The 27,170-nt window shown below is 42.5% G+C and overlaps 1 protein-coding gene and 1 long non-coding RNA gene across 7 annotated transcripts in view; one reads left to right on the top strand and one right to left on the bottom strand.

Annotated features, from left to right (window-relative positions):
- Positions 1-27,170, bottom strand: part of ENOX1 (ecto-NOX disulfide-thiol exchanger 1) — a 552,986-nt gene that overhangs the window by 418,594 nt on the left and 107,222 nt on the right. For 4 of the 5 annotated variants that reach the window (XM_047876641.1, XM_047876659.1, XM_047876649.1 and 1 more), the window contains exon 3: positions 18,572-18,637. The exons of the other annotated variant lie outside the window; for it this stretch is intronic. The gene's annotated coding sequence lies outside the window, so the exon portion shown is untranslated. The remainder of the gene's footprint in view (positions 1-18,571; positions 18,638-27,170) is intronic. 5 annotated transcript variants of the gene reach the window in all.
- Positions 1,531-19,440, top strand: LOC125175986 (uncharacterized). 2 transcript variants are annotated; one of them, XR_007156078.1, is made up of 5 exons: positions 1,531-1,564; positions 9,224-9,259; positions 15,899-16,017; positions 16,292-16,361; positions 19,203-19,440. It is a non-coding gene; the product is annotated as an uncharacterized LOC125175986 (long non-coding RNA). The 2 variants fall into 2 exon arrangements; XR_007156088.1 differs by having other exon boundaries at positions 1,538-1,670.

Here is a 27,170-nt window from a genome sequence, read left to right as displayed (position 1 = left end):
TTCCTTTCGTGGGTTCTTTAGGAAGGTCAAACCAGAATGGCCAAGTAATCTGTCTCAACCCAGAGTCCCCGGGCATGCATAAACAACTCAGAGTGGTGCAGACTACTTCAGACACCCCCGCTACAAGCTTCTCCCACGTTTACCTTTCCCACTGAGAAGACTGCAAAGCTGAGGTATGCCAAATGATTCCAGTTCCAGAGGTATTCCAACCATTTCTGTTGTTTTATAGGTTAATGAACGTGCAAACTGACTTAATATTGAGTGAGAAGGCTTTTGTATTATGGGAGTGGGGTGCAGAGAGATACCTCATAATGATAATTCACTGACCCGGAGAATGGTGCCCAGGTTTTAGGACCAGAATATCTGGCTTTGATTTCCAGCTCCATCATATAATAAACATATGACCTTGAACGGGACACATCTCTGACCAAGCAGCAGTGCTTTCTTCTCTATAGATTGAGGTCAAAAGCGACACCCTTCTTGTCTGCTTCAGAGGGTTCTCATGATTACAAAATGTGACATGCCTTGTGAATTACAGAACATAAGTAGAAACCAAAGTCCCCCAGGGGCCTCCTTGCTGATGGCACTATAAATATGTGGACTTAAGCCTAAGCTTCAGTTCTCTACGCTCCACCTAAGGTTCCTCTCCTCAGTTACTCCCTCTGGGATGTGCTGGTGGCGGTGGGAGCGGATGTCTACCGCACAAACAGACCTAAGGCCTGCCGTTCGAACAGCCCTCTTCTTCTCCTTCGCTTTTCCTCTGCTCCACTGACCTGTCACTTTGCCATCCACATGTCACAACTGACACTACAGACAACATTCTCTGGACAGATAACTTCCTCTAGAACACCAGCCTCAAGGTCCAGCCATCAAGGAAACCAATTCCACTCTTGGGCCTTGCTATTTCAAAAAAGAGCCATTTTGCCAATCAGTTCCTTGAAGGGGTCAGCAAGCTTCACCTGTAAAGGGCCAGATTAATAAATACTTTAGTCTTCAAAGGCCTAAATATTGTCCTTGTAGCACATTATCTTTTGCTTTCTTTACAGTGTTTTAAAAATTTGAAAACAAGTCTTAGCCCTCAGGCCCTACAAAAAAACAGGCCACAGCCTGGATTTGTCCCAAGGACTAGAGTTTGCCAACCCCCACTTTATGCCACAGCCTTCATTGGTGCCCTAACGTACTTGCTTTTGTGTGTGTGAGGAGGGGCCTGGTCTTGGTAAGGGGGGTTGAGTGGAAGGTAGTTAGGTCAGAGAAGGTTCCTGGAACTACTGCTCCCTCAAACATCCAGACCCTGTCGCTCAGTCTGCTCCACTCTGGCAGACTTCTTCACTCATGGCTTTCTCTCAGAGACCCCATCACTTCCCTCGACCCAGCCTCTTCGGAGGAATCCTAAGCCACCGGAGAGATTAGTACATGCCTGAACTCCCAAAGCAAGCGAACCAGGCCCAAGTTCTTACACTCAGGGCTCCTGCTGTCAATGTAAATCAAGCACATAGCTTCCAGGTCCTTAAACATTCTATGACAGTTAGGAGGCCATTCTGCCCACAGCACATGGGAGCTTGTGGTGAGTTACCCATGATACAATCCAGTCGGTAAAGATGCATCTCTGAGACACCCAGGATGTTTCACGCAATTATTGGCTGCTACGCTCATTCTCAAAAAAGGAAGAGGTGGGGAGGAGAAGGGAGAGGGGATGAGGGAGGGAGAAAAGGAGAGGAGACAAGAGGAGCGAGGGAGGAGGGGAAAGAGAAGGCACTGTCGAATATTTGGTCGGGATGTCATTATCACAACATTATCTTCACCTGGTGAAGATTTATCAATTTATCAAACGGCGTCACATAACTCAAAAGCAAAACCGAGATCCCCACTGTTTATGGTCTGTAAAGAAGAGACGAGAGATTTGGTCTTCCTTTTAATGTCTTCCCCTCTTAATAGGAAACTTCACTTTATTTCTTCTTGATTTTCCCATATGTATCATAGGTCGAGGCCTCTACGAGCTTATAGGGTGCCCAACTGCAAATCAGTCAATGGTGCCCTTTTAGCCCCCATACGGGTTAGAAGATGGTACCCCTTGTGTCTCTGTACAATTTGGCTAGCTGAAGGTGCCTGTGTTGGGGAGGACTGGGGACGTGGGAGTCACCCTTTCACCTGGCAGATCCAGTTGCGTCCAAGGATACACATGTTGGTGAGCAGAGCCAAGATGGAGTCTCAACCCAACTCACGTCTTTTGCCAGGCTGCCCAATAACACACGGAGGCCCTGACTTGGGTCTTGAGTACCTGCCCACAGACCAGATGAACCTAGCTCATTTCACGCAGCAACTGGTAGGACGCTGACACAGAGCTTAGTGATAATATTTACGGTGCGGGAGGGGGTGGTCCCAACAAAACTTGTCAGCCAGAGGCTCTTTGCTCTTTATCACCTAAGGAGGGCTGCTTTTGAGAGCCACGAAGATGACACCGGTCAGGTGGGCCCCAGCGTTGGTAAGGTATAGGAGGGGGGTGACTTCACATTCCACGCAGATGTGCAGCTCAGAGAAAAAAACTTTTAAACGGCACGTGGAGGCGGCCCGCTGAAGTGGACAACGGACGTCTGCTCCCTGCAAGGAATGCTGAGCCACCAAGAGGTCCACGCGGAAAGATGACTTTCCTCACAAGGTTTCTGAAGCCTTGGTTGAGGTGGGTAGACAACGTCAGGAGGGAGCTGACAAGCCAGAGGGCCCAGAATGAGGTTTCAGTCGTCCGAAGAGGAAAGAACAGAAGCCGGTAGTGGCCTGGAGGTGTGCAAGGCAGAGAAAATCTGCAGCTGCCTGGGAGCTGCCCGGCAGAGCCCAGCAACAGATGGGAAGGGGAGAAGAAAAGGTCACGGCAGAGCTGAGGATGACTGGAGTTCCCCGCCTGAGGAAAGGACCGATGGCTGTGTTCAGGTTGCCAAGACAACAAGCCTAAATGGCAGCCAGGGAGGCTAGAGCCTCTCTCCGGGACTCTCCCACTCTTGGTTATATGAAGCGCAGAACTGATCTTCCACTTAAAAGTACAGTGTGGTGCGCTGCTATGTCAGGGGTGTTTATCAGCTGGAATGACTCACCCCCAATTGTACCAGAATGCTGCAGGTTGCAATCATGCTTCATAAACACATGTTTTTCAACACCGTTAATGGAAACAAACATCTGCAACACCTAATCCGAGCCCATTCACGGGAAAGATAAATAAAGAAAAATATCCTAACCTTTAGCATTATGCGTAATTTCTTTCAACACAGAGAACTTTACAGCAGAGATCTACCTTTTCAGTAGAGAATGCACTACATATTTTCCCCTGGAAACTAAAGATACTACATATACATTTGAAAACATATATTTCTTCAAAGTATTAATTTTTAAAGCGGCCAAAATTGCTAACAACCAGGGAAAGTACCGATTTATAAATTATATCCTCGGCATATAGTATACATTGTGAATTTGCATGCATATTAAATGCAAATAACCAGAAGAGCATAACATTAAGGCTTTAAATTTATATGTGCAAAAGACAGTAAATTCTAACATTAAAATTCTTCCAAGGAAATATTAACTCCCCAAGTCCCATGTGATTGTCACGCAGTCAGCAGAGCAGTTTCGTTGCAGAGCTTGAGAAGTCAATAACCTGTAGCACTATGCCCACCCCACTCACCAGGCAGAGCAGACAGGATCATCTGGCATCATGTAGGACAGAATAAAGGCGCTCGGATGTTGCCCAGCTTTTCAAACAAAATTTTTAAAATAGTTCCACAGACAGAGGCACCACTAAAACGGCCACCACTGAATCACTAAGGGGATCTTTCTCCAGTGTAAAGATTTCAAATTGAAGAAGTGGGGCAAAATACAGCTGCTTCTGCTCTTTCACTATAGTAAAAATAAGGAATTTGTCATGGTAACATTTTATGCATCCACTTGGTAGGCTACGGTGCCCAGTTATGTGGTCCAACACAAGTACAGATGTTGCTATCAAGGTATTTTGTAGCTGGGATTAATATTATCCATCAATCAACTCTAGGGAAAGGAGATTACCCTGCATAATATGAGTGGGCCTCATCTAACCAGGTGAAGGCTTCAGGAGCAAAAACGAAGGTTCCAGAAGGAATTCTACCTGAAGACCATAGCAGAGATTCTAAGTTTCCAGCTTGTCAACCTGTCCTGTAACTCAAGGCTACAACAACAACTCCTGCCTGTTGTCCTGCCCTATGAGTTTTAGACTTGCCAGCTCCCACAATTACACGAGTTAATTTCTTAAAGTAAATCCCTTCATACATACTGTACTACAAACACACACATGTATGCATGCATATCTATTGATTCTGTTTCTCTGGAAAAGCCCAACTGATAGAAGATTCAAAAGGATTTCCAGTTTAGAGCTAACAAAGTATACAGTATTATAAGCCAACCTGGTGGGCAGGTGAGTGTTGGTTGATCTTCACTGCAATGGAAAAGTTAATGTATTCTCTTTAAACATTTTTTGAGATATAATTGACATGTGAGTTTCAAGTAAATGACATAAATCATTCAATATAGGTATATATCGTGAAATGATCACCATAATAAGCCTAGTTAATTATAATTTTTTTTTTCTTGAGAACAGAACTTTTAAGATCTCCTTGCTTAGCAAGTTTCAAATATACAATACAGTATTGTCAACTACACTCACTATTCTTTTTTTTTTAATGTTTTTATTTATTTTTGAAGGAGAGAGAGAGAGACAGAGCATGAGCAGGGGAGGAGCAGAGAGAGAGGGAGACACAGAATTCGAAAGCAGGCTCCAGACTCTGAGCTGTCAGCACAGAGCCCGATGCGGGGCTCGAACCCACAAACTGTGAGATCATGACCTGAGCCGAAGCCGGATGCTCAACCGACTGAGCCACCCAGGCGCCCCTACGCTCACCATTATATACATTACCTCCCCAGGACTTGTTAATTTTATAAATGGAAATTTGTACCTTTTGACCACCTTCGCCCATCCTTTTAAATAGCTCCACCACTGTGGAGTGCAGGAATTTCTTGAAAATTTCCTGACATCCATTTAAAGAATTTTCATGGTTCAGTATAAGAATAAAGGTGAATTGTATTTGTAAAAGAGTAGGGGCTCATGAAAATCTCTCTGGCAGTTGAACATCTGCTCAGCTGTGTCAGTTTGGAGGCTTGCCTTGCTATATTTTTATTGGGAATTCTCTGTGGATGCTCTGTCTTGGGGGAGGAAGCTGTCCCTTAATTTATGACCTAAGAACCCGATTCATACTGTCGGCTCTAATGAAGCAAATATCTATTTCAAGTTTAGATCAAACAATTTCACGGGTTTCCTGCCACCCTGGCCAATCTTTCTCTGGCTTCTTTTCTCCCTCGGCCTTCCCATAAAGCCGCTCACAGTGTTTGCCTCCAAGCCTCTGCTCTTCCCTTCTCCTCTCTGTGACATGGAATGCTTATCCACACAGCCACATCCAATTACTGTGTGTGCACAAAGATCCGCAGGGCTGTGTTCATTCCCTTCTCTGACCGCTAACCCTCATCATGCTCCTTTATTTACTGCTGCCTCTAGGATCTCCTGGGAGCTGGTGGAATGAGGGGAAGGGTCGGAGCACATCCAAATGAGAACTGATCAACTTAACAAATTCCTATCTTTTGCAATCCGTTTCATTTCCACTGTTCCATGACTTGCAAGCTCGGAAGAGAACTGACATGTTCAAGAAGGCATTTGGACATTTCTTCCAGATACCCTACCCTTTTTTTTTCCTTTTGGACCCACAAGGATGGGAGGAGTTCTTCAAGGCAGCAGCCCAGGCTTGACTGAAAATTATCTATAACTTCTCTTTCCCTTGTGTCTTCTCTATGGATCTTGTCACCAAGTCCAATCCCTTCCCCTTTTCCCTTCCTCAGCTGGGGACCTTCTCATCATGCACCAGCCTTCATACTCCTCTTCTGAGTTATTTCACAACCCACAGCAAGAATCATGTTCCCCAAATGTCATTTTGCTCGTGTCACTTGTCGCCAAGTGTTCCAAATGTTTCTTTTGAAATTAAATTTCAATCCCAGATTTAAAAGTCCACCAGCTGACTCCTTTCTTTCCCCAATTCTCCTCCTTCCCAGCTGTTCCCTGCTCCCTTGCCTTAGGCCTGTCTGCTACAGCCTCTGCTCTCCAGAAAGTAGGGCCAACCCTTCTCTCCCAATATGCCTCCCTGTGACATGTTCCTGCTCTCCTTTGAATCTCCACTCAGAATAGATTCCTCTGCTCATTTTTCATGGGGCAAATTCACGAGCTGTTGGGTTTCCTTGATCCCACATACTAAATAACTAGTTCACCATGGTTTTCCAACGCTTGATTCAGATCATAAGGCCTGGACTCACAGCTAGCTCACACTCAGGAAATCCTGGGGCAAAAAGTTGCCAGCTACCTGAGTAATCACTCTCTTGACTTCATCCGAAAGCACCCCTATTTTTACCACTCTCATAATGAAGTCTCAAATGAGAAACCTCCCCCCAATGTAACCTTTCCTCTTGGCAAACTCTCGTAAACACATAAACCTACCTACACAAGTATTATTAGGCATGCATATCAGAATACATTTCCCATTGTGATTTATGCAATGTTACATATGGGTATGGATTAATTTTTGGAAAATTGTTTTTTAAAATATTTAATAGCCATTAAATGGGTAAAATAACACTCTGCTCCTTATGGAACAGTGAGAAGTCATTCTAGCACTTTTTGCAACTATTTGCAATTGTAATCAGTAATGTGGGCAGAAAGAATGCCAATGTTTTTCAATCATCACTGGTAAAAATGTAAATTTCTAAAAAATTAAGACTCTAAAGTTCACCTGAATTAATCTACTGCTAATGCAAGCTGGGACTATTTCCTAGGATTTTGAGTGGCTTAACATCATCAAGACATGTCACAAGCTTCATCCCAATTATTCAGCTCACACCATGCATTATTCTGAGCCTCTCAGAAGATGAAACAGAGAGAGGCAATGAGAGTGTCTGAAGAACAAAAGGAAAAATGAAGCACAGAGACCTCAGGCTAAAAGTATAAAACCCTTGAGAGGGTTTTAAGGACATATTAGATGTCTAAAAAATGAGAGTAAATCAGCAGGCCCATTAACTGAGCAGCGAATTAAAGGGCCATTGTTTCCAATTTCAGCCTTGAATATGGAGGGCACCAAATGGACCACACTCTCCGTCCCCTCTGCATTAGGAAGGGGAGCTCTCCACTATGTATTCTCAAGTGCCTTTCTTCTTTTCCAGCTAATTTAGCGAAAGAGTGGCTGTCCATTTCCTAACTCTTCCCCTAAAACATTTTTGCTAACTTCCCCAGGAGCATGTTAAAGGGACAGCAGAAAAACAATTAACTGAAGATTCAAAACACAAGCTATATTCCCCATTAATTTCAACTTCTTTTTTTTTCTTTTATTAAAAACATGAAGTTTGCTATCTTCAGATGTACTTTTTTTCCCTTACTTAATGGTATAGACAAAATGGTCTATACACACAGCATACAGACAACCCGCAAACTGAGTAGCTTCTGAGTTTAAAAGCATACCATATTCCACAGCTGTATACATTTCATCATCTCATCTCAAGAAAACAGAGTTGAAAGCAGTTCTCCTCAGTGCCTCGATAAGACAAAAGGTCTGGGGGCGCCTGGGTGGCTCAGTTGGGTGTCCGACTTCAGCTCGGGTCATGATCTAACAGTTTGTGAGTTCGAGCCCCGCATTGGGCTCTGTGCTGACAGCTTAGAGCCTGGAGCCTGCTTCGAATTCTGTGTCTCCCTCTCTCTCTGCTCCTCCCCCACTCATGTTCTGTCTCTCTCTCCTTCAAAACAAAACAAAACGGGGCGCCTGGGTGGCGCAGTCGGTTAAGCGTCCGACTTCAGCCAGGTCACGATCTCGCGGTCCGTGAGTTCGAGCCCCGCGTCGGGCTCTGGGCTGATGGCTCAGAGCCTGGAGCCTGTTTCCGATTCTGTGTCTCCCTCTCTCTCTGCCCCTCCCCCGTTCATGCTCTGTCTCTCTCTGTCCCAAAAATAAATAAACGTTGAAAAAAAAAATTAAAAAACAAAACAAAAAAAAGACAAAAGGTCTAGAAGTTCTAATAGGAACACATGAGAGATTTTTCTTTTTAAGGTAGTTTGTATTTGTACCAATTTATTCATAACAGTTTCAACTGTAAGCACCTCCTAGGTGCTTTCAGCTCTCTAAGTAATTATTGTGGACTCTGCTTCCACATCTGGAAGTCAGTGCTTTCCAACCGGTAGCAGGTTTTGACATTCTGCTCTGCTACGAGCGGGTTCCGTGTTTGTCACGAGGTACTGACATACCTCAGCCCCAGGGCACCAGGTGGGGTCTGGGTAACTGGCACCCAGGGACAGATGACCACTGGCCATCAGCTTTGCCAGAGTCCAAAGGCACAGTGCTCCCTGCTCAACTGAGAGAGACATTAAACACGTCCATGGATCCCCGCTTCAACAGGCTGCTGCAAGAGGCACCCCTCCCCTTCGTGGAGAAGTGGCCCTTGAAGATGCTGTTGGGTATTTGAGAGTTTGGGAAGAGTTTGGGAAGGGGACCTGGTAGGCAAAGCTACAGCTGGAGGTTCCCCAAATTCTCTCCTAAAGGGTTTCAGCTGCTTCTTTCCATGTGGGGCTAATGTGCACTTTCGTTGGCAACCAAGCTACCTATGGGATGCCTACTGTAACAATAAACACATATTTTACCACGTAGAGCTTCATCATTTTTGCTCTCTTCAGATGGGGAATGTCAGAGTGTTGCACTTCTGTAGTTAAAAAAAAAAAAGGATTGAAGCTATTGACTTTTAAAAATTTTGAACTTTCGTAAAATTCACAATAGTGGTGAAGTGGTTTGAAATTTTCTAAATCACTACTTGTACAGTATTTGATAGCGACTAACAAGAATTTAGAGAATCATTGAAATCTTGATGAAGAAGTGCATTTAGCTTTCCCAGGCATATAATAAAAGCAATATTTAAAAACTAACGGTCATGAAAGCAAGCTTGGGTTTCTCATTAGAAAATGTGAAAAGGTTCTATTTGGAAGTTTCTTATCCATGCAGTGTTCTCCAAATGGATGTCCTGAGCTTGGGGCATTATTAAGTAACCAGTTTCTGTGTGTGCTATAGTGAGGCAAAATTGACAACGGATTTAAATAACATGCTTATGGTACCACTTCTTGGTTTTCCCATTTTAGGCACTACCCGTCGGTTTACCAGGGAGGAAGATAAGGGTAAGTGTTCTTTCACACACATATACATGCCCCATGTTCCCATCCTCTCAGATTTCTACCACAATTTTGATTAGCTTGAATATCAATTTTCATATCATTATTGCCATGGAGACACTATTAGTAATTGAATTGTGTAATATGCCGTGATAACATTTCCTTTTCTACTTAATTTTTGTCTTTCCTGGAGTTAATCACTGTTACATTTAATTTGGGTTAGTTTCCTATATACTTATCATGAGGTTCTCCCCAACTCCTCCCCTAGACTTCCAACTCTCCTCTCCACACACACACAGCGGGTGTCTTATCAGTTTCTCCATCTCGAAGAAGTCTCTCCTGAACCCCTCTACCTATCCCAAAATTACATTAGAGGATCACTAGTCCTGCCACACTCCTGGCTCTTGTGTTGGTCCTGTCTCTGGGATCCTGGGTGTTTTTATGGGCTTACCCTGTCATTTATTAGAGTGTACCATAATTTTGTAAAGTTTCACGAGAATGCATTGGTAATATTTTACTTGGAAACTTCTATCTTTGATTGTGAGGGAAAAAAATTGTGAGAGAGACAGAGAATGCACGTTGGGGAGGAGCAGAAGGAGAGGGAGAGAGAGTCTTAAGTAGGCTCCATGCTGAGCACAAACCCAATGTGGGACTCGACCTCACAACCATGGGATCGTGATTTGAGCCGAAATCAAGTCAGATGCTTAACCTTCTGAGCCACCCAGGTGCCCTGGTTGTGGGAAATTTTGTTAAATTATTTCTTGGATGGTTTTCTGTCCTCTGTTTTCTATAATCTCTCAATCTTGGGTTACTATTTTTAGCCACTGGACTTCATGAAGCAATCCTATACATTTTCTATCTTTTTGTGTTATTTTCTATTCTTATTACTCCACATCCTAGAATTTGCTTACCTTGGTCTTCTAACCCTTATAAATTCTATTCTCTTTCATGGCTTCAATACCACACTTTATCTCTCTGTAGATACAGATGATTTCTTTTTTAAGATTTCTTCTTCCTGAAAAGGTCCTGTTTTCTCCAAGATGCTTTTTTTAATGTTTGCACGTTTTAGTTTCTATCTCTTATAATACTTTTCTTAAATATCTGACGATCCTTGGCTGTGTGCTGATATTTAGAAGCGGGGAACTAGAAAGCCAACAGTAAGGTTGGAGAGGATGGGTTGTTGATTTGGGATTTATTTTAGGATTGTTCTAGTTAGGCCTCTTCTTCAGGGGAACACTTGATATCAGTATCCTTGAGTTTTATTTTCAGGTCACAACACCAAGGAAGTCTCTTGGAGCCTCCTTCAGGTAGGGTATCATCCTGCCTGCTCTCAGGTTAAGGGGCATAAGAGGGTAGCTGCTGTGGTTCTCAGGATTTGGTAAGTCAATGCAATCTCCCTGATTTCAAGACTATATAATACCACTTTTAACTTTCCCTGATATCTGCTAACCCAGAAACCTATTTTATCATTTCTACATTAAAAAAAAAAAATCTCCATTGCTCTGTTGGAGGGGAAGAGGGACAGTTATCTACATGTATACAGTTTGAGAGCAGATCTAAACTTTCAGCCGAACACTCCTAAGGTTAACCCTTTCTTCACTCCCATTTCCAGAGGGTTCTTGTTGCTCAAAATTCCTGAGATTTTGCAGGTTTCATTGGTGTAAACTGGGCTTCTTCCTTTCTCCCCTGCCAGATTAAAATTCTGCTTTCTCAGGCCTGCTTTATATGCTAACATTCATCCATCTGTATCCCAGATTCCCAAATGCTGTGGCTGTTAACCTCATTTCTTTGTTCTTATGGGTGTGTGCCTTAAAAAAAAAATCCCTTAAAAGTCATTTTAATGGAGTTTCAGCAAGGGCCAGGAACTAAAACATGTACTCATCTTTAACCTGAAAACTGTCAGCCACTCCTCATTTTTTCACGCTGAAACGGGCATTACTCAATTTTTCTTCACCGTTAAGACAGTAAGGTTCGATGTTCAGGAGGAACAGGAGGTAGGAAAAATAGCAACTGGGGTGTAGGTGGAACTGAATTTGATAATTGCCTGCTCTTATAAACTAATGCTTCTCACTGTTCTAACAATGTATTGGGCACTGTATGTATTGGGCATAAAAGTATGCCCCTATTTCAGAACACCTGTAAGAATTCTCAAAAACGTGAACTACTAAAGAGATCCTGGAATCGATAATTAGCCAAAAAGAGAGTATTCAGAGGGAAAAAAACTGCCAGGCAAGAGAGTCGAATAGCAAGTGTCACGCCCAATGGAGGAAAAAGGGCTAAGACACAGCTTCGAAAAATAAACGTTAAAAACATTTCTTCTGTGGAGTTTGCATAATGTGTATGAAATATAAAGTGATCAATTGATTGAACAATGAGATTTATTTTTGCAGACTAAGGCTGCTGGCATAAGGAAAAAAAGAAGCTCTTCTGCTTACAATACAGCGGCTTTAAGTCTTTTTTTCTCTGTTTGTCACCATAGTGGCTCATAAAGATTTGAAATAATTTTTTTTTTAAGTACCGGTTTAGTGCACTGCATACTTGTAAAAAGAGATATAGTAAAACATTGTACTTTTTTTCAGTGACCTACTGGTTTTGAAGTTACAGACTTATACAGATTGAAAACACCATTATTACTGAAATAACTGTAGGTAAAATAACCTTGTGGCCGTGCACCTGCAAGTCTGTAGTCTCTAACGCCATTTATCCCACTGAAATCATTGTCTTCATAACAGGTTTCGGTAATCCACAGTTTGAAGGAATATAACTATTGCCTGAGGCAGAACTGACTCTTAATTGGATGTATATAGCTATGAGAGGAAGGACTCCAAGGAGAATACTGCCCATGTTCGAAAATGAAAACAAAACTGTCCTCCCCGTCGGATCCGGGTAGGGGGTGGTGGGAAGGCAAGTGTGGATGAGAGGTGCTGAAGTCTGAGTGAGGAATGAACTCGGAGACACTGAACAGGGAGTAACTTCATCAAAATGATGTGTGAAAAAATGTAAACTGCCAGGGCACGATGGGGCAGAAAGTCTAGCCACAGAAAATAACTCGGACCCTAAGACATGCAGAGATCCCCGATTAAATAAAGGACGGCTTGGCAGTAGAAATGTGAGAGAACTCACTTCAGAGATCCTAGGAAACTGAGGAATCCAAATTTACAGTACCACGGATAGTCAAGCCAAAGGAACGACGGACTGAATTACTACTGACAAAAGGGCTTACGCTGAAGTTATTTGTAAACTTAATCCATGGTACCCGTTGGTTTTTAATTCAAGAAACATTTACTGAGTATCTACTATGTGCAAGGCATGTAGTCTTTTCCCGTCATGTGTCTCATTATCTCATAAGCCAAATGTAAAAAAAATCCAATTAATCGATTTCGCAGACTGACTGATGTTCTTCTGTAAGAACAACAGATTGATTTTTATAGACACCAATACTAACTCTTCCATTACATCCTTCTCTTTCTGTGCACATGGTCCAATCGACTTTAGGGCCAACTCAATACAAAGAGCAGAAGAAAGGCATTAAGAGAACAAGGTCCATTAGGCCCAATATTGCCTCAATTACTTTAATTCCATTATTCCTGTTCATATTACTTCTTTAATCAATATCTCCTTTCAGTTATTCATGTTTACCCTTTTCAAAATCACAAGTAATAGGATTATGGTCTTTTGAGCTCAGTGGCAACAGACATTCATAAATATATTTCTGAATTTGTGATTGTCTCCAGATCTGCAACTGAGGAGTCTTAAATTGAATCAGGTCTTCCAGAGGCCATCTCATATAAAGATGCAGAGCATCTTAATGCAATATAGGTGCTTTTACCTGTTAGGTCATTTGTCATTCACTGTCAAGACCACTCATATATGGCTTAATGGCTTTCTAAGTTTTCTTCTTCCCGTGTCTAAGCCCTAGTCTCCAGAATGTGTTTCTTTTCTATACATATTCTGCTTTTTGTTGAATGGAATCCTTCTGCCTTCCACCAACAATTATTCTGCCCTGCAAGAGTTTCATCTGGACATTACATTAACCACTGCCTCTTTCATATGACAATTAATCAATCCCTCAGTTCCACCTCTGTAAGAGCCTTACAAATTAAAGGAGCTCTGTTTCTCTCTATTCTTTTAACAAACATCAACGCGATGCCTGCTCTATGCAAGAAGTTGCTCTTTTGGCGTAGACAGGGTATGTAATAGGCAGGTGGCCCTTCCCTGCACCACGCAATGGTTCTCTGAAAGTATTGTAAGTAACATGGGGGATATAAAGAAGCATATGAAATTGTGATGGGAAGAGTCCCTCAAAAGTTCCCCTGGAGTTCAGAGGGGGTAAAATTGCATATGAGTGGAGAAAATTTTCATACAAAGGATATGAATTTGAGTGGGATTGTGGAGTATGGGTGGATTTTGAAAAGGGAAGCTTGCAAGAAAAAGGGACAAACTGTGTGCAAAGCAAGGCAGCAAATCTAGCTGGGGTCAAGGATTTTCACAGCAAATAAAAGAGAGAAATGGCCGAGATCCTCAAATGACCAGTGAGGAAGGCTGGGCTTCCCTTGGGAAGCAAGGAGACCAGGCAGGAGCTGGGCAGGAGATAAGCACTTCTTCACACGAGGTCAGCCTCATCACCATGTGCACAATGAACTGAAGGCAACTGCAACTTGTAGACATGAGACAGGAAGGCAGGCTCAGCAACATGTTAAGGGGACCTTCTAGGTGTGATTCCTGCCTCCCTGTCTAGCCTCGCATCCTCTGTCCCACCTCGTGCTCCATCTACACCCAAATGGCAAGGAGCACACACTCCGCCCAGCACAGCTCTGTGCGAAGCCACCCGCCCTCTGTCTCCTTTGAAACGCTTTCTCTCCACCACACTAGTCCATCTGGCAATGTTCTACTCGTTCCAATCTCCACCCGAAAGGCCGATTTCTCTCTAGAGTATTTCTGGACTGGCCCAAGCCAAATCGGTTGCTCCTGTTCCCATGTGTAAGTTATACTTACCACGGAGCCCCATCAGAGCAACGACTTTTGCAGGATAATCTCCTAATTATAATACCCTTGATGCTATCGCCAGAGCAATTTTTGGCACACGTACAAAGGACAACGAATGAATGAATGAATGAATGAATGAATGGCTGTATGAACAAAATGAAAGAAACAAACAAAATGAAAGAAAAGCCTGGAAAGGGATGTCCATAGACGTAAAGGAAAAGGAAAGTAAAAACATGAAAGAATTCTAGAAACCTGACAGAGCTTAGTGATGACTAAACGTAGGGTGAGCAAAACAAGGAGGAGGACACCAAGCTTCCGAGTTCTCTGCCAGGAGCACAATGCCCTTCTTCATTGCTTACACTTTATCAGCTTAAAAACACTGAACATAAACTCATGGGTTTAAAAGAAACAAAGAAGGAAACATCAGGAGACAGAGGCAGAGAAGAACCCAGACAGAACAAACACTAAGATTCCTATTTTAAATTACTCATGTGCAAACATTTTCTGTGGAAGTTTGATAGAGCCTTGATTCAAAGTATAATTTCTTTAATTAGAATATTTCCCATGTATCATAAATAACACTCTAATCTCAGAGGTATAAAAAAAAACTACCACGTTAATTATCAACTAAAAGGACGTGAAAATTATTTTCCCTTTTTTGAAAATCAGAGTTTAGCAATGAATATATTTTTACCAATTCCATAAAACTATTACATGTGAATTTTCAAAAATCTAAGATTAGTGAAAGTGGAGAACGCAAAATGGAAGTGGGGAAAAGACTCAGCAACAATAAATTCATTTTTAGTTTTCAACGCACTTAAGGTTTTATTTCTCATTTATTTTCTCTTTAATAGTAGAGAAGTATTAGGCACACATAAAATGACCTATTAAAATAGGATTTATTAGAATGTTCTAACTGTAGTAGTGCATACTTTAGAGTACACAGCAAGATATTTAAGGACAGTTTAATGACCAAAATGCAATTGCTCACTGAACTCTACACGTAATTGCCAAAGTGATGTGGGGAACAGAGGCAAAAGAAAAAAAAGTGAAATTTCCTTACAACTTACATTGACAAGTCCTTGAGACAGGCAGAGTGACCTTCCTCTAGGACCTCAACTGCCTTGCTATTAATACTTTGCTAAGGGCAAAAGGCAAATTTAGCTTAAACATAATCGCAACCTCCAGGATCCTATAAGTCTTCTTTAACATGTAAAAATTCCTTTGGAAAGTTCCTTTATCTCTATCCCCCAAGATATATGTTAGCAATCATCCTCCAAGAGTATGGCCCCCTGATATACATCTGAAGGGTCTCATGACTATGGTTTTGTTAGACAGTAATAAATGACCTTTTCCTAACAATAACTAGCCCCCTCAAGCTCCTGGAAACTTTGCTCCCAAATGTCCTTAGAGGCTTACGCTATCCCTAACCCCCTCCCAACTTACAAGTATATAATCAGCCACTCCTCACACCCCCAGTACAGCTAGCTCTCTTCGCCCGTGGGCCAACCACTTTTTGCACCAAAGACATCTCAAGAATTATTTCTTGACCATTTGCTCTGAATCCCACCATTTCCACATCAAAAGGGCGGGCAACTCCATCATCACTCTGAATCGATCGCTGTGTAACAATATAAATTGGTTGTTTTCATTTTTTAGTGAGCTCTACGCCCAACGTGGGGCTCAAACTCAGGACTGCGAGATCAAGAGTCGCACACTCTACCAACTGAGCCTGCCAGTTGTCTTCATTTTAACGAAGCCCTGTAGACACTCTCATGGTAAGTGATAGAAGGCCTCTAATCAAAGGTAGTAGGCTCCTGAACAAAATGGAAAAGCCAGGTAAGCAGTGCAGGCGCCAGGATGAAGTTATACATCCGTATACAGCATCTGGTAGAACCATGCCTGCATGGATCACACACTCCATAAATATTTGTCATTTGATTTACCAATTTTCTTCGGACTAATGCCGGTGTGAAAAATGGTAAAATGAATGTTTATTTTCCTTTTCGTTTTCTACTGCCTGTCATCAACTTATAAATCCGTGCTGTCTAGGCCAACGCTACCACTCAGACTGCGGCCCCACCCCCAGGAACATCAAAGCATCCAAAGGATTGAGAAGATTGTAAGTAAATTATTCCAGCCCACCTGCTGTGCGGTCCTCAGGGAAGGCCAGGGCCTGAGGCACTCAGTCATTCCTAGACCTTGGCCTGCCAACAAGTAACACTACCCCAGGGGCTGACATCAATTCTCAGGCTCCTACACATGCTTACTTCACCCCCAGGTGGAAATCCCTCACTGGCCTTTGGCTTCTCTCCGCAGGAGGCTTCCTTCGGGTATAAAAAGCAATCCTTTCCTGGAAGTAAGGTAGACATGGCCAGAAAGCTCTTCCCTTACAGGAAAAAGGGGCTTTCTAAAGAAACAGCTCTAAAGAACGGGTCATTTAAGTGATACCTGGAGACCAGGATCCTCATATTTGATCCACACTCAAATCCAAACACTCAAAAGATAACTTAATCATTATGAGCTAAGGAAGCATACAGGGGGCAGCTGACACAACAAGAGCAGATGTGTCTTAGCATAGCCTTTATGGATTAGCGCTAGGGAACACGACGTTACGTTTAATAAGCGCAAGGCAACGCGACTGGGAAGGAAGAAGAGCCCGTCTAAGTATGATTTAAATGGTATTGAATTAGCGGGAAGGATATCTCCACGTGCTGACAGAGGCAGCATGTAAATTGGCAGTTCGGCCTGAAATGACAAAGCATGAGTTGCTTACACCAACGGCTCTATTTTGTAAGAACTGTTATTTGCTATCACTTTTAAAGGAAAAGCCTCAGCACATCCGTGATGTAGCTTAACTTGGAATGTCCTGAAAGCAAGCACGCACTGAGGCCAAGGGTCAGCATAATGCCCATCCACCTCTGATCCTTGCGCTTTATTTCTTAACTTAAATTTGACCGGGGCCTTTACGGTCTTTGTCCTTCACTCATCCAACCAATATTAAGCAACAGGCAGTGTGCTAGTTTCTTGAGGGGATGCCAAAACGAATGGAGTCTCCATCCCTTTGACAGTGTGATGGGTTTTGAAATGTGTACTCCAAAATGCTATTGAAGTCCTTATCTCTCATGCACGTAAATGTGACCTGATTTAGAAGTAGAGCCTCTGAAGATGGTCAGGTTATGATGAAGTCATTAAAGCAGGCCCTCATCCAGTATGAAAGGTATCCTTCTAAAAAGGGGAAATTTGAACAAGGGATAGACACACGTAGAAGGAAGGCAATGTGAACACACAGGGAGAAGGATGGCCATCTATACACCAGAAACACTTGAGGTTACCAGAAGCTAGGAGACAGGCATGGAAGACATTCTCCCTCACAGCTCTTAGAAGAAACCAACCTCACCGAGACCTTGGTTTCACACTTCTGGCCTCCAGAACTGTAAGAGTGTAAGTGTGTGTTGTTTAGGCCACATAGTTTATTGTAATTTTTGTTAGTTTCCACCAGAGGTAACTAATATAACTTGGGTCACAAAAGAAGGGAGGCCAATGAAAAAATTGCCAGTCAACAGAACTCTCCATGTGGGTCTTTCTACAGATGCTTTGACTCAGTTACAGGGGCAAGTGCAGTCACCAGACCAAAGATCACCACCTTCCACAGCAGTTCCATAAAGGCCGTCAAAGAAAAAGATGATTTATATCCTATATAAAGGCTGACCCAATGGGAACTCTTTAATCCTCTAAAAAGATGATTAGAAAGAAACAGAAGCAATAAAGGTTAATGGAAAATTAATCTTGGTGACCTATTTGGGCAAATCAAAGTTGTGAGACATGCATTTATTTAAAAGGAAGATGCAAAGGATATTTAGAACAGCAACTCCAGATAAGGGGACAGAGATAAGACTTTAATTAGAAGAGTTTCAATATTCACATATTTACATACAGGTTGAAAAGATGAAAGCCTTCTGATAGGGTAATAAAGACGAACAATAGTATGATGAACAATAATTCTATGTTGATGAATAATTCTAGTAAGATGAACAATATTTCTATGTTGACTCTGTAAAAAAATGGAAGGAGATTTCCCGTGACTAGTCCTGTTTCCCCACAGGCTGTTTACAGAGGCCCTGTTGTAGGTACTTTGTAGATGTTCCCCCAATTCATGTTAGTTCACTGAGCTCACCCAGAACAGGCCCTCTGCACCCCAGGCAGACGTGAGTAAAACACACGTAAGAGAATGACGTCAATGGTATAATTAAGCTGAATCACCTCTCCTACAGTGACAAACAACCTGTCCTTAGTCCTACTTGTTGCTCCCTGGCCACACCGTCCCTTTACCTGAGCATGGTGAGCTCTCTCTCCTCCATGTCTTATAGATATGATATCATGCTGGCTGCAAAGGACCTGTAAAATAAAGGCCACCTTGTTAGAAGAAACTCTAAACATCAAATTCAGAGAGCTGTTTGAACATATGTAAGCAGATGCAAGGTTTCACTTGCAAAGTTCAAGCTGAACACTGCCCTTTTGCATTTCTAGCCATTCCAACTGACTGCCCTTGGAGAAGGTCTCTGCATGGTGCTAACCTGGTAACGATCAATAAATGTGAAGGTCTTAACAGAAACACAGCCTATGAACTGTCAATCTTCCGGAGAATATTTCTGCTCTGAAAGTAGTCCTTGTTGCCAAAGTAGCTGCATCAGGGCCAATGCTAGAGCCAGGGCCTCCCAAATCTAAGAAAGCCTAAATGAATAAAGCTGTATGTTAGTTAAGGGAACTATCATTCAAAACCAGTTTGGGTGGCTGATCAGTATAAGATTACTATTTTTTAAGTGTGGGAAAGACCTCTCACAAATTTCTAAGATAAAATAACAAATACTTTTAAGTTGTCTCTAAAAAAATCTGTTATTATAAAAACTATAAAAATGCATCTAGATCTTTTCATAGAATAAATCCCAACTTTATTTTCTAGAAAGTATTTTGAAGTCCTCTTACTCAAGTCAGATCCATAGAGCAGCAACCTCAGCATCACCCAAGAGCCTGAAATGCTGTCCCTGAGAACCCACTTGAAGCCTACTGGAATAAAATCTGTATTTTAACAAGAACCTCAGCTGATTCCCATGCACATTAAAGTCTGAGAAGCATGGTTCTGAAGTACATCTGGCTTATGATTACTAGAATCACAAGAAGGAAGTTGCCTGAAACTTCAAGACTGTCCTCCGGTGGCCAGGAGTTAATGAAATCACAATCCCTTTACTATAGTTGCGAGAATCTGGGGACTTACTAAACTCCCCAGAAACCCCCTCCTGCTGCCTAAACCACCTTTTCTTTTCCAGAACACGTAGGCTGATTGTAAACTGATACCTAAAAGCATAGCATAATTCTAGAAGGATTTTGCTTTATACTCAAAAGACCAGCATCATAGGCCATGCATTCATTCTATAACCAGTAAGTGGATATCTACTTAGGTAATTCACAATAACTAACATTGTGCAAAGAGCCCAAAGTCTAGTAGAAGGATAGAGATTACAACACAGAGTTATAGGTCTAACAGGGAAAGGTCAGCACAGGAAAGCAGGGTACGGAGTTGGGCACTGGTACACACTTGGAAAGCACCTGACCCAGATCTGGAATATCAAAGCAGCTTCCTGTGCTGAGCTTTGAAAAACAAACAACCAACCAAACAAACAAACAAACATGAACATTTTTTCAAGAAGCAGCCCACCTGTAGGCATAGCGAGTGTGGTGTTAGGTTAGGGCAAGTCCCTGTACCAGCAATGAAAGAGTCAACTACCTTACTTAAAAAAAAAAAATTGACTCTGGTTTTATAGCTTTTGTTCAACTGCTTTGAATATTTGTATGCATGAGCTATAAATGTGGCAGCCTTAGGAATATTTTTTCCCTTTCAACTCTCCTACCTGTAGACAAGGAGGAATGGCAAACATCAAATACAAGAAGCACTAACGCGGAAGTCTGCGGAACACTGCAAGGGGGCAGGGATAACAGAACAGTGCCTCCACATTTGCCATTTGATCACAGAGAGTGTCAACGAAACGGCAACCAGCAATTTGGGGACCATAAAGAGAATTGCATTAAACTGAATACAAAAGTCAGTAAAATGTCTTAGGTGAGGGACACTGGCTATTTGGCAGGTGCACTGCTGGCAGCAATCGAGGGTCTCAGTGTGACCACCGTGTGCACACCCCTCTCTTTGCCTGTCTCTTCTCCCTGCATTTATATAGTTCTTATCCTGCCCCCTTCCCTCTCACTGATTCTTGTGATTTCTCTCATTCATTTTCCTTCTCCCTTAGTACCTCTAGGAGCCCACTGGTCTCTAATTCAACTCTCATCTTTTTCCTTTCAATCTGCCGGCTTTTTCACACCCTTATTTTGTGAGAAGGAGATAAGGGGCAGGAGCAAGGACAACAGAACATCTTTCTTCTCTCTTCCCTTGATCTCTCTTCCCTTTGCTCCACTAATATCCCCACACTTCTATTTCCCTCCTCTCTCTTTCCTCTCCTAGAGTCAATCTCTGTTATCAGTCTGTGGCCAATTCTCCCAAGCATACACCTTAGAAATGACAGAATTGTTGGCTGCCTCTACTGTTCCACTGCTATACTTAGAGTTTCCAGATTCTCCTAACATGCCAGGTGAACAATTGAGAAGAAAAAAATACTTTAAAAACATAGCAATCTAGCATTTTCTTAGGTTTTAAAATGTAGAACAATTCTGGATTATTCTACTGCTGTGCTGAATGGGTACAAAGATATCAAACACACTAGGCAAAAGGGTTTCATTCTATCCTGGTTTTCCTTAAGTGCATTCCTCCCAACCCCCCATAAATCCAACCTTTTCATTAGTCTTCTCCTTGTGCAGATGCCCTAAAGCCTCCTGGAATGACTGAAATGTGCCTCATTACCAGCCCAAGGAAGATGAATGACACAGGTCAGAGTTAACTGACTGCTTCTTGACAAAGACACAATGCAGCACGCAACAAGGCTCATTTAACACCCCATCGGGAAGCCTTACAAGTTACAGCTTAATAAATATATGAAGATTGTTGTAATATAGAAAATGTCTGGTACCACTTCCCACATGAAATGCACTTACAGAGAATGCCACAGAGTAGGCTGTTGATATGGCAATTGCACACATACTCTTTGATTTGCAGAAAAGCAACTTAGTTTTCTTTGGGCATTGCACTCTATTTTCGACCCCTGTGAACTATCAGCAAAACTTTGTAGACAAATCCCAGTCTTTTATCCCATTCCCTAGATGTAGCATATGCCCTTCACATATAGTATACGCTCTCAAAATATTTGATGGATGAATGAGTCAATTAATCAAACAACCAACTGACCAATCAATATAAGCCTAAGACACAACAGAACTAAGTAGCTGGAGGAAAACACTGTTATACACTAAAGCATTTTGGAAAACTCCCTGAGGTTTTTGGCATTGTCATCTAATCCTATGGTCAACATAGGATCTTGGATGTAACTCACCTCCAAGATCTAGTAAAAAGGAAGAGGGGCTGGTTGGATGAGGACACAGAATAGCCCAATGTGACAACCAACTTTCTAATAGCAAATGAGCAGAAATAAAAACTCTAAAAAACAGACAAAAGTTCTCAAAAAAAAAATAGTTAGCTGGGGAGAAATTAGTCAATCCTTCCATTTGTTCCCATGATACACACTTTTTTTTTTCTGATGGTCTCATCATACCATTACACTTCTTCAGCAGTTTTTGTGTGACACTAGGGAGTGAAGACCTGGGCACAATCCCCCTAAGATCTTCTAGGCAAGCCAAGAAAGCTCCAGAATGGGTTCACTGTAGATTGTGATCCTACCTTGGATAAGGGGAAAAGGAGACATGACAAGCTGAACTATGCCTAAACAGAACCTACAGAGTCCCCATCTCCCTGGATTCGCCTCAGAACGCAGGGACCACATTAGTGATTCCCCAAAACAGAGACTGGAAGTCACGCCCCATCAATCAAGCAGGAGCGAGAGGCAGAGCTGGCCCGGCCCGCAGTGGCAATTTGTTACATCTTGTTCTGAATCTCTTAATAGGTTTTTAAAAATGTATTTCATTGCACACAATCAACAGCATTCCAGAAGTTGGAATTCACTTTCTTTATGTTCAAAAACTGTAAGAGGTTCTTTTTAACATGAACACCATTAACATCATCAGGCTGAGATGATCACCCCTCCAGAAAAGAACTGCTCAGAAACCTATCTAATCTATCACATAGGAAGAACCCCCTGTGATTTCAACTCCACTGCTCCCTCAGACTTGAATGGCTTTTAACAACTGCCCTGCACTCTCATCTGAAGAGAACAATTTGACCCCTTGAAGAAAAAAACGTTGACAGCTCTAGGACACATGTATTTTAATTTAAATCTGACCCAGAGTAAAACATCTACCTGACCCATCAGTGGGAAAAAAAAATTTTAAACACTCCCTAGATATTACTTACCTTACTACATCTGCATATCATGAGACCCCGATTTGTTACCATTCAACAAATAGGGTTTTCTAATAATAGGGAATTGAAGAATAGACAGCGTGTGTTAACTCTTTTTTACCTCCTAAATTTCATTTTGAGCTTTCCAACAATATGGTTTCCTAGCTGTGCAAGAATCCCAGCTTTACTTTTTCAGTCATATCCATACAGCATGACAAGCATTTCCAGAAAGAAAAAATAGCTGTATTTGCCATCTGTACTCACTACCTAAAGTTCTACAGCTATGTTTTTGCACTGGGGCATTAAGAATGGCAAAGGGATCTGATACTTCCTGAAGCCAGTTCTGGGTGCCTTCTCCCCTGTGATTCACATGACACCTTTTCAACATAAATTCTCCGTTCAATTTCACTAATACCTCAACATTTTTGGATTTCTTCTATTCTCATCTCAATAAGCTAGTGCTTATGGGAACAATAAAAAACCACTCCCTTCCACAACATTTGTGTGCATGTGCCTATATATGCGTTCGTCTGTCATTTCCAGATCTGAACTTCAGACCCAGTAGTCAAATAGTGCATACAAAACAAGAGGTATAGGGGCGCCTGGGTGGCTCAATTGGTTAAGCATCTGACCTCGGCTCAGGTCATGATCTCGCAGTCTGTGAGTTCGAGCCCCGCGTGGGGCTCTGTGCTGACAGCTCAGAGCCTGGAGCCTCCTTCGGATTCTGTGTCCCCCTCTCTCTCTGCCCCTCCCCCACTCATGCTCAGTCTCTCTCTGTCTCAGACATAAATAAGCATTAAAAAATTTTTAAAAAAAGAGCTACAGAATGAAAATAGATCAGTGAAGGAGTATCCCTCGCCACCACTTCCACTAGGTCCCTGAGGGATATAATCCGGGAAATCTCAGTCCCTTCCTTGATCCAGCCAAGCCCTCCATTAAACAGACCTTCCAGACAGAGGGGACTGGGTGGATGCCTCTGTAAGAGATCACCACATATTTTCATAGTTTACGAGGATAAAGCAATTACAGCTTTAGTCGCTCATGAATAAAGCCTCTTTAACATTTTAATGAGAACATTAAACTCAGCTTCACTTGCTTTGGCCTCCCCAGAAAGTCTGTTAGCCTTAGAGAAAGTTTCTTTAAAAAGCAGTAATGAAATTGCAGGCCTGTCTGTGCCCCATAGGGCATGACTGGGCCACAAGCACTGGATGCATTATTTCCCTCCTGAACTAGCCTATATATTTTGATAAGACTACAGTTTGGTAAATGAGGGAAGGCATCTGAAGAAATACCCTCCTCTCTGCAGTATTTGTGTGCTTGTGTGTGCTCACTCATTTTATATCTGACTCGTCTCCTAATTCGCTTTTATGTTATACACAGCTTTGACTACAATGTGTGACTCAATAAATGTTAAATCATACTTTTCTGCTCTTTTCCCTTAATCATTTTCTACTGCCTCTGTTCTCTCTTGCGATGTGACTGATTCCCACCAAGGCTACCAACTGCTACTCGCCTGGAGACCCATTAAATTCAGCAGACAACCAAGAAAGCTTCAGAAGCCAAAGGTGAACAAGAAATAATTCTCAGACTCAGTGACTTAACATGAATGTCTGCCTCTTCTTCCGAACAAAACCCGAAGCAGTGTAAATGAAAGAGTTTGTCACCTTGAAAACCGGGTGGAAGAGAAGAGTAAAGCTAAAGGTTCTTAATACCCAGGTAATTCATCACATTTACTGAACACCTACTGTGGATGAAGGACTAGTCTAGGTACTGGGGATAGAGTCAGGAATAAGGCAGACAAGACCTCCACTCTCACAGAGCTTAAGATGTAGCTGGAGAGACAGGCAGTAAACAGAAAAGAACATGTTAGAAGGGAATAAGTGCTGTGAAGAGCATACAACAGGGCAGTATGATAAGAGAGGCTAGTTAAATAGGGTGGACAGGAAAAGCCACGCAGAGCAAAAAGCTACAGCAAATCCTTAAGGTCATGAAAAGACAGAGAGAAAGCTGAAATGCATGCTAGTAAGTGAAAGAAGATAATCTGAAAAGGCTACATACTGTCTAATTCCAACTGTATGACATCTGGAAAAGGCAAAACTATGGTGGAGACTGTCCGAAGATCAGTGGTTGCCAGGGGTTGGGGAGAGGGAGGGATGAATAGGCAGAGTACAGAGGATTTTTACGCAGTGAAACTGTTCTGTGCAATACTATATGATGGCAGATATATGACACTGTATCATTGTCAAAAGCCATAAAATGTACAACATTAAGAGTGAACCCTAAAGTAAACTATGGGCTCTGGGTGATAAAGATGTGTCAGTGTAGGAGCATCGGCTGTAAGAAGCATCACTCCCGTGTGGGATGATCACAGGGGAAGCGCCTGCCCATGCGCATGGGGTAGGGGGCAGGGGAGAGAGGAGAGACAGGAGAATTCTCTGTACCTTCTGCTCAGTTTTGCTGTGAGCCCAAACCTGCTCTACAAAAAGTCTGATTTTAAAAACCCTTAAGGTAAGAAAGAGTATGGTGTGCTGAAGAAGTTCAGCTTCACCAGAGTCTGGTGAACGAGGCAGAGAGGAACGGCATGAAGGTGAGCCAAGTTGATCATGGTTAGGACTTTGAATTTCATGCTAAAAGCACCAGGAGCCACTGGCTAGTTTTAAGCAGGGCTCATTTTAATGTGTTTTACATTTCTGAAAGGTCACTCTGGCTACCATGTGGAAAATGCATTACAGAGAGGCGGTCAACGGAGGCTGATGATGGTGGTCTGGAAAAGGGTGGGAGAGGTGGGTGGGTTTGAGATACATTTGAAAAAAAAGCTGACAGGATTGGCGACGGATAGACTGGATATGGGGGGTGTGGGGGGAAGAGAAATCAAAGACGATTGCTGAAGAGGAGGAGACGGAACTTACTGAGATGCAGAAGATCCCTGGGGAACGACCTACGAAGACCACACAAGGTGCCACGTGCCGTGTGGCAGACATATGGAAGCAGCGAGAGTGCCTGCGTCCACCGAAGAACTCAAGTTCTGCTTGCTTGATTCCTGCCTTAATGTGAATAGCAAACGTATGCATGTGCGATCCATGGACACACACACACTCACATATATCCATTTGGATATACATGAATACATATAATGCTTAGTAAATGGTTTTTGCAACTCAAAGCAAATTTACAATTATTTCAGTAATCTTTCAAGGAAGAAAGAGAAAGATTATTATTGGTGTTATTTCCATTAACTTGCAAGAAAGCTGAGGGCAAATGAGGTGAAGGGTCTTGCTGAAGGTCACACAGCAACTGACCGGCAGAGCTAACGCTAGGAACCAGGTTCCCTCACAGGAGATGACACCATACATATATCACACTCTTCTGGGGATCCTCTAGAATGTGCAAGGAGCCCTGTGAGCGCTGCTCTCAATGTGAGCACACACATTCTGGATAAGGGTGGGGTGCTACTGCTGCATTTCCTTTAGCTCATCCTGTCTAGACGCTATTTAAATACTCTATAAAATGTGACTGACAAAACTAAAAAAAAAAAATCAGTTAACACGAAAGCAAACCTTACATAGAGCAAATCAAACCCTAAACTAAAATGTGACACAGATTTTTTTAAATGGACATTTTATTTTTTAATTGTTTAATGTTTATTCATTTTTGAGAGAGAGAGAGAGAGAAAGAGAGAGGGCAGAGAGAGAGAGGGAGACATAGAATCCGAAGCAGGCTCCAGGCTCTGAGCCATCAGCACAGAGCCCGATGCAGGGCTGGAACCCATGAACCGCTTCATCATGACCTGAGCTGAAGTCAGATGCTCAACCAATTGAGCCACCCAGGTGCCCCTAAATGGACATTTTAACTACAAACAACAAGGTCCCCCATGCACAAGCTCTTCAGAAACCCTCCTAAGGGTGACGCAGATGGAGCTTGCTCATCAATGGAAGACGCACATGTGCCCATGACTCACTGTCAGAGCAGCACCTCCTTATATACTTCATCTGGGATTCCTCTCTTAGTCTTTAGATTTCTCAAAAAGCACCGAAAGCCCAAACAAATATTAGTAAAAAGGAAAACAAAAATGATAGAACCAAACTGCTGACAGGTCTGGTTTTTTGAAACATCACTTAAAAGAGAGAAATTCAGCCAGGTGAAATCATCACTAAAATAATTCAGATCGTATTTAAAGAAGACAAACACAAGGGGCAGGACTGGGAGGCCTGGACACGCTGTTGAGTCTGCATCCTACCTATACAAGTTTTAAAAATAGGCTTCACTCTGCCAGGCTCACCCTCAGAAGCTGTGAGGACTCCCACCTCACAACATTTTGAAGTCTGAAAGGGAAACAGTGAGGGGGTGTCTGCCTCTGTGTTTGTCCCTGTGAGTCATACATTCTCTGTTCCTACTGAATGTGGGTTGTTTGTTTTCTTGTTGGTTTGTAGACTTCCTCTCTACTGCTTTTCTCTAATCATGTTTTTCCAAAGG

Source organism: Prionailurus viverrinus, chromosome A1, assembly GCF_022837055.1.
Source record: "Prionailurus viverrinus isolate Anna chromosome A1, UM_Priviv_1.0, whole genome shotgun sequence".
NCBI classification, from domain to species: Eukaryota; Metazoa; Chordata; class Mammalia; order Carnivora; family Felidae; genus Prionailurus; species Prionailurus viverrinus.
The sequence above is the reverse complement of the archived record's forward strand: the minus strand, read 5'-3'. Positions and strand labels throughout refer to the sequence as shown.